Below are 9,684 nucleotides of genomic sequence, written 5' to 3' on the forward strand. Positions count from 1 at the left end.
AGCATTTAGTAAATTCCCAAAATCACTCTGTATTTAGTATATGCAGAAGAAACATAAATATATGTTGAAATAAGTGACTCTTGCAGATGACAGTAGGAAAGTACTGCTTCATTTGCCTTTCATTAAAAAATCAACAGGCAACTTTGAGATGAACAGATCAATGTATATGTGCTTCATACCAGTTTTATATATAGTTGTAACATGAGCCCTCGGTGGCGCAGTCGGTTAAAACACTAAGGTATTGAACATGCTGACCAAAAAACTGGCGGTTCAAATCCGGAGAGTGGGGTGAGCTCCCAGCTTCTACCAACCTAGCAGTTCAAAAACATGCAAATGTGAGTAGATCAATAGGTACTGCTCCAGTGGGAAGGTAACGGCGCTCCATGCAGTCATGCTGGACACATGACCTTGGAGGTGTCTATGGACAATGCCGGCTCTTTGGCTTAGAAATGGAGATGAGCACCAACCCCCAGAGTTGGACACGACTAGACTTAATGTCAGGGGAAAAGCTTTACCTTCACCCAACATGTCAATTCCATCCAGTTTCCATTCTGGTCTGTAGATACTTGTACATTTGTATTCAAATTTTCATAAGACATGCCTCTTTCTTTTTCTAAATTTCCCCAGTATGCATATTGTATACTCAGATTTTCCTACCAAGTGCCTGTGCATGGTTTCTTTTGGAAGCCAACTTGAGTCCCAGTCTTGGAGAAAGGCAGCATTCAATACAATAAATAAACAAACGAATAAATAATGACAGCTCTTTTTCAGCTAAAGACTATACCACAAAATCGAAATTTGAAGGTTGAACCCATTCATATATTACCCATAACAATACAAATTAGATTGGCTTGCTTAAAAATGACCATCCCCCCCCCCCCCAATATTACTAAGCATGATATCGGAGAGTGTGTTTGTCAGGGAAGCCAAAGGAATAAAAGTCTCTAAATTTGATCCAAATTATGTGTGCAAAGAACCTCTACAGCTTTAGTTTAATCTATATATGGTTAGGTTAGAAACACACAAGTTTGCTTTCAGGTTTTCTATTGGCAAAATTTCAGTGGAAATTCAATGTTGTAATTTCTCAGGGAGTGGGGAGCTGGAGGAAGGAAGAAGTGTTCCCCCTAGACTGGAGACTTTGCACCTAATCCTATTGCCATTATACTAGAAGGTGCTGCTGGATTTTATAGCACTCTGGGCTATAATTATCCTTCTGCCCACAGCAAACTCTTTTCAGAGAAAAGGCTGTATTTCTACAGGTGATCAGGTGCAATTCTGCTTCCACTCTGCCCCCAGATTGCAAGTTAACTGAGGCAGACAGTAATGAATCCACATCATGACTGCAGCATATGCATTTTTACCATTTTCCCCTCTACTTCAATTCCAGATGATGCACATAAATAGGACAATACCATGTTGTGCTGTTTAAACAAGAGTCTGCTAGTGCAAACACAAACAACAATTCCCAGAAGTAAACATTTTTATTTGAGATACTCCGGCTGGGTCTCTGCAAATGTTGTTTATCTATTAAAAGGAAGATGAAGAATGAACATTAGGCCTAATGTAAGCTGGCCTTCCCATTCCTGTTGTATTAATAGTTGTTTCAGTACATAATATATGTTCCACCAAAATGGATTTTTTTTTCATTTTAAGATACGCACACACCCAAAAATATCACCCTGGGGGGATGGGGGGGACACATGAAATGTAGCATGTCTTGGACAATAATCTTTTCTCAATATGATAATGTTAATGATGTAGATTTCACAATAAACCAGAAGTTAGGAAGGCTTCTTTTCTATACATAATTCCATAGGTTAGAACCATGGCATTTTAAATGGTATCAAAGTGCTATGATGCTGCTGTGTTGAAACAAATGTAGATATTGTTATGGCAATGAATGTTTGCCATTCTTGTTTGGAAACCACCCTGAGTTCCTAAGGGGAGATAGGGCAAGATAACAACAACAACAACAACTTATTTATATTCCGCCCAATCTCCCCAGGGGACTCAGGGCGGATCACAGTACACATACATGGCAAACGTTCAATGCTGTTTTGACAGACAGAACAGACAGACAGAATGGAGGTATGTTGTGTCAACATCCAGCTTCAATGCCTTGGAGGTTGTACCCGAATCCAGCCACGGGGGGGGGGGGGTGTGCTTTGAATGAAATTTCCTGTTATTTGGCAGGGGGTTGGACCGGATGGCCCATGAGGTCTCTTCCGACTCTACTATTCTATGATTCTATGATTCTATGATTATTTATGCCCTTTAGTCTACTAAAATTATCTTTACATAAAAGGCATTATCTTCGTACAAATATTTACCATCATTGTATTCCCACAAGTTTCTATGTCATCTCTAGAGGATTCCTAGGAGCGGGTAAAGAAAATATGAAAAACATAGGGTTATTTTCTTTTCCAAAAGCTATGAAGCCTATCTCCTTATGTCAAAGTCATTTTTAAATCCGGTCCTTTTCTCTTGGATATTAGCTACGATGTCTAATTTTGTATCACCTGCAGATTTGATAAACATGCCTTTTATTCTGTCATCCAAGTAATTTCTAATGATGTTGGATAACATCAGTTTCAGAACAGAGCCTCAAGGCTCTTCACTAATCACTTATCATCAGGACAAATAATTTCTCTTTGGGTTTGAGCTATCCAGGAGTATCATTATATAGCTCATAGTTCAACAGCTATTGTTCATGTATATCAAGGAGAAACCTTACCAAATGCCTTACTGAAATCATGATATACTATGCAACATTCCCTTGATCCACCATGCTTGTAACTCTATCAAATAGAAGGGAAGAAGGACTATGGAAAGATAGTGAAAGAGAGAATTGGTTTGGCGTAGCATGTTTTTTTTAATCACAGCATTCCTTTTTAAGTGTCACAAACTGACTGTTTAATGATCTATTCTAAAACCTTTCCTGATACAGATAGGCTATTCTTTATCTGAAACGTTTGCAACCAGAGTTTTCAGTTTTGGATTTTTAAAATTTTGTAATACCTGTGTTTGCATACACACACACACACACACACTAAAATAGCTTGGAGATGAAGCCCAAGCCTAATCACAAAATTCATTTATGCTTTATATACATATTATACACATAGGACCTCTTCAAACGGGCTAAAAACTATGGTGGTGTTTTTTTCTTTTTTGCAGTTTCGCCATGGAGCCCACCAGCTCCCATTACACACTGGAAAAGTACTTCTGGGGTGGCTGTGTAGTGAAAGTGCCAAAACTGTCCTGTTGCTGCTAAAAAATGGCCAGTGGTGCATGATGCTAACTGGAGCGAATTACAGGGAGCGGTCAAACCCCCTGTTCAAACAGCTCCACTGGCTGCCAATAAGCTTCCGGTAGCAATTCAAGGTGCAGGTTATCAGCTATAAAGTCCTAAACAGTTTGGGACCTGCCTATCTTTGCGATCGCATCTTCCCCTATGAATCTGCACAATCTTTAACCTTTTCAGGGAAGGGTCTCCTCTCGCTCCCTCCTCCGACACAAGCATGACTGGTGGGGACAAGAGAGAGGACCTTTTCTGTGGTGGCCCCCCAGCTCTGGAACTCTCTTCCCAGGGATATGAGGTTGGCAATTACTTTGTCCATCTTCCGCAAAGAGTTAAAAACATAGATGTTCCACTGTGCTTTTGATTAGATGATTCCCCAGAAAACTTTGGCACCAGCTATGATCCAAATTCTAGTTCTTGCATCCTATTACTGTTTCCTACCCAGAGTTATAGTGCTCCACTTCTCTTTCCCCCATCCCTAATCTTTCCCTTCTGACATTGCACTTTATCCATCAGCCCTGCCCTCATAACTGATTCTCACTACTCTGCCTACTGAGCCCACAAACTGTTTACTATTTTACGCCACTGGTTGCTGTTGCTCTTTTATACTGTCCTATATTGTTATTTCTTTTATATTGTTTTATGATGCTGTTATCTGAATACTAATATGCTCATTTTAACTATGTCGTTGAGTTTCCCCATGTGAGCCACCCCGAGTCCCTTCGGGGAGATGGAGGCAGGATACAGAAATAAAATAATAATAATAATAATAATAATAATAATAATAATAATAATAATAATAATAATAATTATAATTATTATTATTATTATTATTATTATTATTATTATTATTATTATTATTATTATTGTATGACACAGCAAACAAGATAAATATGCTGGATTTCGTATCACAAAATCACAAGTTGAACACTTCCCAAATGTCTAAGACTGTGTGATGTATTTTCAGATGATTCGCGCAAATCCCAGTAGGGTGGCCTTTTGCAGTTGGCAGATCGTAATTTTGTCAATGTCTATTGTTTCCAAATGCCAGCTGAGATCTTTAGGCACGGCACCCAATGTGCTGATCACCACCGGGACCACCTGTGCTAGTTTCTGCCAGAGTCTTTGAAGTTCAATCTTGAGGTCCTGATAGTGGCTGAGTTTTTCCTGTTGTTTTTCGTCAATGCGACTGTCACCTGGGATGGTGACATCAATGATCCAAACCTTTTTCTTTTCCACAACTGTGATGTCTAGTGTGTTGTCTTCCAAAACTTTGTCAGTCTGGATTCGGAAGTGCCACAGTATCTTTGCGTGCTCATTTCCCAATACTTTTGCAGGTTTGTGATCACACCAGTTCTTTACTGCTGGAAGGTGGTACTTGAGGCGGTACTTGAGGTACTTGTGGATGTTCCAATGAATTATTTGGGCCACATAGTTGTGCCTCTGTTTGTAGTCTGTCTGTGCGATTTTCTTACAGCAGCTGAGGATATGATCAATGGTTTCATTGGCTTCCTTGCACAGTCTGCATTTTGGGTCACTGGCTGATTTTTTGATCTTGGCCTTAATTGCATTTGTTCTGATGGCTTGCTCCTGGGCTGCAAGGATCAGACCTTCTGTCTCCTTCTTCAGTGTCCCATTTGTGAACCACAGCCAGGTCTTATCAGCTTTTCCTTCAAATTTGTCAAGGAACTTTCCATGCAATGTTTTGTTGTGCCAGTTGTCAGCTCTAGTTTGTGGTGCGGTTTTCTTGTACTAGTTTTTTGTCTGCTGTGCTTTGAGGAGGTTCTGATTTTTGAATTCAATCAAAGCAGGTTATTATTATTATTATTATTATTATTATTATTATTATTATTATTATTATTATGGGGGGCTTCCCATCTTTCCATAAGGAAAGAAGGGTTGGGTCAGCTTACTGAGGCTTCCTCCTGTGCGATGAGATAGGCGGGAAGCCAGGACAGTGTGAGTTGACAGGATCCCATGCCCCTTGGGTGGGCATCACCAGTATCACCACAATTCACAATGATACTCGGTGATTCTGGTGGTGTGTGTGAAGTGGTCCATAACCAGAAGGTAATTTTTTTCCAATATTCTCAATTTTGTGCATGAAACAAAGTTTGTATCCATTGAAACAAGAAAGCAAATGTGTCACTACCCATGTGGACAATTTTGGATTTCAAAGTATTGCAGATTTTGAAATTCCAGATGAGTAATGCTCAACCTGTACTGATATCAAGCTGACAGGAGTAATTCTATCATAGGACTTTCTTGGAAAGATTTATTCAGAGGAGGCTTACTATTGTCTTCCTTGAAGACTGAGAATGTGTAGCTTGCTCAGCTTTAACCAGGAAGTTTCCATGGCTGCACAGGGCTAAATTCTAAGTCACATGTGTCAAATGCAAAGCCCATGGGCCAAATCCAGTCCACCATGTCATTTTGTGTGGTCCTCAAGGCTTTCAATGCTAGGGCAATATTGTTATATTTGTACAGTCTTACAATTACAAATAGCCCTTTGAAGGTAACCATGTGGCCCTCAGTGAAAATCATCATCATCATCATTAATTACTTATTAATCGCCCTCCATCCACGATGCTCTAGGCGATTTACAAAATGAGTTTGACACTCCTGTCCAAAGCCAACAGTTAAGTCACTACACAACATCAACTTATTTTCTTGATATTCATATTAATCCATGATCCCTCATCATTCAAATTTGGGGAACCCAACAAGGTATCTTTGCATTGCATCTATCAATGTGGAGTGCTTCAGGAGATAAAACCTTGCAGGGAAGGAGAATGCTCCATCCAGTAAGTTCATATGTCAAATTGTCAGTGAGGTTAATATGTCAAATTGGAATCTTGATTAATTCTCATATACTCATGGTGTGTGTGTGCAAGCAATTAATGGACATAGCAACATTCAAACACACCAAATGAAAATACGACCAAAAGAAAAAAATGGGATAAGGAGACAGATAACCAAAGACCAAGGAATCAATTTTAATTCATGAATAAAATCCACTCAATGCATAAATGTCATTGTTAATTTGCTTCAATTTGAAACATTGAAATTGACTTTCTATTATGTGGTGCCTTGTTGTGGTTATTAATTGCAGCTAGTAGCCAAAATACTGCCATATGTATAACAATTTCTTTTCTAATGTAACTGAGGGAACTGGAAGAATTATACCACAGAAACAAACAGCAACAATAGAAACTTTTTATTTCCTTAAGAAGCCACTTGTTTAGTAGGATGAAGATTTCATGACTCATGCTCAGATAATGTGGGATTTTCTGCCTTGATATTCTGGGATACAGAGCTGTGTGGAAGGGCCCTAAGAGACTAAAAGTATCTTATTACCTGAATTTCCCAAATAGGAAGGAGGAATGTCATATTATGATGGCAATAACCTATTACTTTGCTATGTTCATAGTTATGAGTGTGCCCTCATTAAATAGTGAGGACAAATATCTGATCTTTTGTGTGCTGGCCCAAATTGTGCCTGACACGTCTACCTCAAGCTTTTTGTAAGTGTTAAGTAACAATACTTCCTCTCATCTTTTCTTTTCTTTTCTTTTTTGTTTTGTTTCCATACCAAAAATCCCATCTGATATGTTTTCCATCCAGAAGCAGCAACAGAGGAAAGACCATCTGAGTTTGACAGTGCTGTAGTAGACCAAGGACTCATAGGACCAGACTTGCTGATTAAGAATCCCTATTTCCTTTAAGTTTAGCAAAACTATGCAAAATATTTGGGAGTAACTTGACCTTGAATGGGCATTGAAAATCCATAGATTCACAAATAGTATGCCTTCTGGGAGATAAAAAGAGGGAGAACTTTTATTGAGTATGGGTGTGCATGGCTGCCTAAATTTTTGCACAACTCCTTGGGGGCATGGCTATGGTAACTGCTCTATGCATCTCTAAAATTCACCAATTGCTCCTATAACTGTACAATTGACTTCCCGGCTGAAGAAAGAAAAGCTAACAGATAAACATATATTCAGTTTCCTCTACTTCCTGATCAGGGTCAACTGGACATTATGAAGAACAACCATTTGAGAAAGTGAGCAATGCAGAGAGATACCCATGCCTCTATCTCTCAGTCTGCACTTTCCAGTTTAAGCTCTTTTATATGTATGCAGAGGAATTTTGTAGCACCTTTTGAGATAAACTGAAAAAAATTGGTTAGTAGTATAACTCTATTACATGAGATGCAACAAACACTTATGCTACCAATTTATTTCTTGCAGTTAGTCTCAAAGGTGCTACAAGATCACTTTGCATATTGATCCAGACTAACATAGCTATGTCTTTGATTTCTATCTCTTTAGTAGGCATTAAACTATACATGATCTTGCCAGTAAAACTGGTCTGATACTATACTGCCTACTTTACATTGGTGTAATGCCAAGACATAGCAGCAGTCAAGGATGTGTTCAGTTACAGCAGGATTTACTGTCAAGGTGAAACAAGGTAACCCACCCACCCTGGCTCATTACAAAAGCATTTGGAAAGTATCATCGAGAGAAATTACTTTCTCCTTTAGCTTCCTGAGTTTGTGGCACTGAATAGTCAAGTCTTATACCCAATTCTTTCTTTTCCATTTTCCATTTTCACTTTGGTCCAGCTGCTCTGTCTCCCTAATATAATATTTATAGCCTCCTCTGTTCAATGAGGGTAACAGTTGCCCACAAAATTACATTATTTTATCGCTCCTGTCTGTTCTGCTTCTGGCAAAGACATAATCAAAGAGAGAAAATATGTGAAAGAGTCAAGGAGGAGAGCAGACATATGCCAATTAAGTTACACCTGGTCATTTCAAAATAGTGTCTATCAATTTTACAGTCTTCTATGGACATCTAATCTAGATTTTTGATACCTGAGGTAGAAAGCTCCAGATGCTTTTGCTTACCCCAACCCCAATAAAAATAAAAATAAAAATAAAAATATAATTAATATAAGATAATAAATGTATACTAATAATATCAGTTCTTCTTGTTAGGAAATTCTACCAAAATAGCAGAGCATCCAGAAATATAAGCAGGATACTTAATTGAGCAGACAGCTCACAGCAAGCAGAAGATGGAGTGTTGTGGCTGGAAAAGAATTCTTGAGCTTATGAAGCAAAGAAGCAGAGTTCAATCTTTAACATTTCAAAAAGGTTTATTTAAAAATATAAGAACTACATTTCTTGATAGAAAAGAATTGAGTCTGAGCTTCTCTCAAAAACTACATTTTTTCAGACACTCAGAATAGAGAGAGGTCTGCATACAAAGGTGGAAAAACCAGAAGTGAGACCATGAAGTTTCAGTTAAAAAATTGGAGGAGAAATACAGAGAGAGAACAAATAGACATGTTAACAAACATTCAGGAGTCAGAGGGGAAGGGATTCCCTCAACCTACCCTAATGCTTACTAACTGTTCCTTACTGAGGGCTGCAGACTTAAACAGTGTGAGGTTGATTTCCAACACTTTTGAGGGTACTTTCAGTCTTATTTCCTTTAATTACTAAAATCTTGAGATTTCATTAGAATCATAGAGTTGGGGAGGAAAAACCCAAGGACCATCCAGTCCAATCCCCTGCTATGCAGGAATACAGATTCAAAGAACCCCTGACAAATAGCCATCCAGCATCTGCTTAAAAACCTCTAGAGAAGGAGACTCCATCACACTCTTAGGCTGCTCTTACCACCAAGAAGTTCTTCCTAATGTTTAGGTAGAATCTCTTTTCCTGTAATTTGTATCTATTGCTCCGTGTCCTAGTCTCCAGAGCAGTAGAAAACAAGCTTGTTCCCTCCTCAATGTGACATCGTTTCAAATATTTAAACATGGCTATCATGTCTCCTCTCAGCTTTCTTCTCTTCAAGCTAAACATACCCAGCTCTCTAAGCCAGTCATCACAGGGCTTGATGTCTAAACCCTTGAACAGTTTAGACTGTTTGCTGTTCTGACTGAATACAGCCTTAACCATGGACCTAGTCAAACCCTTGACATCCGCGAGTTATGAATAACTTCTGCCATTGATTTCAGTAGACCTTCATTAAGTACAACAAAGTCTGAATCCAGACCATTATGTCACTATTTGTAAAGCATATTTTCACTCAAGGAGAAACGTGGGATAGCAATAAATGGTATATAGCTAGATAGGAAGGAAGAAAGATAGACATTATTAATAGGCTGGGATGATGTGAAACTGCAGAGCAGGTTTTCCTATGAAGCATTTCTTCTTTTGTCTCTTGAATTGCCTCACCCTTCCCTGGTAACTGTATCCATAAAACTTCAGAAACTTGCTTCAGAAAATTGCTTTCTCTGACAAATATTTCCTATAAACCGTCAGCGCAAATGGATGATGATGGAATCAGCACAGCTAAAATGAAAACAAA

This window comes from Anolis carolinensis, chromosome 1, assembly GCF_035594765.1.
Source record: "Anolis carolinensis isolate JA03-04 chromosome 1, rAnoCar3.1.pri, whole genome shotgun sequence".
Taxonomy (NCBI): Eukaryota; Metazoa; Chordata; class Lepidosauria; order Squamata; family Dactyloidae; genus Anolis; species Anolis carolinensis.